Raw genomic sequence first — 1,168 nt, forward strand, 5'->3', positions numbered from 1 at the left:
ACACCGAACAGTAGATAACACTAATCAGTCTTTTGTACTGAAAAAAAGTAGTTTTTGCGCCGTTTAGTAAAAATCGTGTCTCGGTTAAAAATATTCTTTGAATATTTTTCAGTTTTCCCTAATCGAAAAATGAGTTTCCTAACATTCCCTGGTTTTCCAGGTTTCCGGCACCCTAGCATATTGAGATAAAGAGTAACTCAAATTAAACATTGTTTTGGCACGCTCACATCACTCACTCTCAATACAGCGGTGGCATTACGCAGCTCGATTCGAGCGATTTTCACTATTGTCGAGTACGTCACATACTGCCAGTTTTGCTTTAAGCTCAAAAAAAGTTGTCATTGTCATTTGTCCTTCGGCTCATCTAACCCGCAAAGTCGAAAAATAAGAAAAACGAAACGTAACGCCCACCAGCGATCATTTAGTTATGTTCGAGTTACTCGAAACGAAATGCGCAATGTCACCCCAGGTTGCGTTTTAGTGGAAATATGAATGCAAAAGACTATTGAAGAGAGAACAGGAGAGACCAACGTAAAAGAAGACGTGTTTTCTTGGTATCATTAGTGATACCGCTTACTGAGCATCGCACGTGCTCTTCAAAATAACAGTTGCGTAGCTCAGTCAATGGTCAATTCGGGAACAACAATAGAATCGTTGTTCATGCCAATGAACTTTCTTAGAATAAGTTAGGCTGATACAAATTTCGAATTCTTTTTATGTCCAAGGTTATCAAAGTTAGCAAAGGGGGTGGCAAAAAATAAATAACACCGAGACGAAAAAAAAGAAATATCTTTGATCAAAGATTGTGTGCAAGTTATGACATTTGTAACTTGCACTCAAATAAATGTTGAAAAATAACACTTTATTATTATTTTTATTATTTATTTCGCTTGCCTTTTGACGACACTCTCGCTGTCACTGGACTTGTTCGTTGCAAAATAAAGCATTTATGCTGTCGGAAAACCAATAAAATGAACAAAACGGTTTGAGCTTTTTTTTCTATGCAAGATTTTTGAAGGGGGGGGGGGTTGACATAAAATGAAAATAAAATTTTTAACGGCCTTATAGCCACAATTTCATTGGAAGACAGACATTAGAGCTTCTGTTGCATAGTCTGAAACAGTATATTTTCCCGACATTCCTCCGCCAGAATCAAGTGCTGATACTA

Source organism: Wyeomyia smithii, unplaced genomic scaffold, assembly GCF_029784165.1.
Source record: "Wyeomyia smithii strain HCP4-BCI-WySm-NY-G18 unplaced genomic scaffold, ASM2978416v1 HiC_scaffold_59, whole genome shotgun sequence".
Classification (NCBI taxonomy): Eukaryota; Metazoa; Arthropoda; class Insecta; order Diptera; family Culicidae; genus Wyeomyia; species Wyeomyia smithii.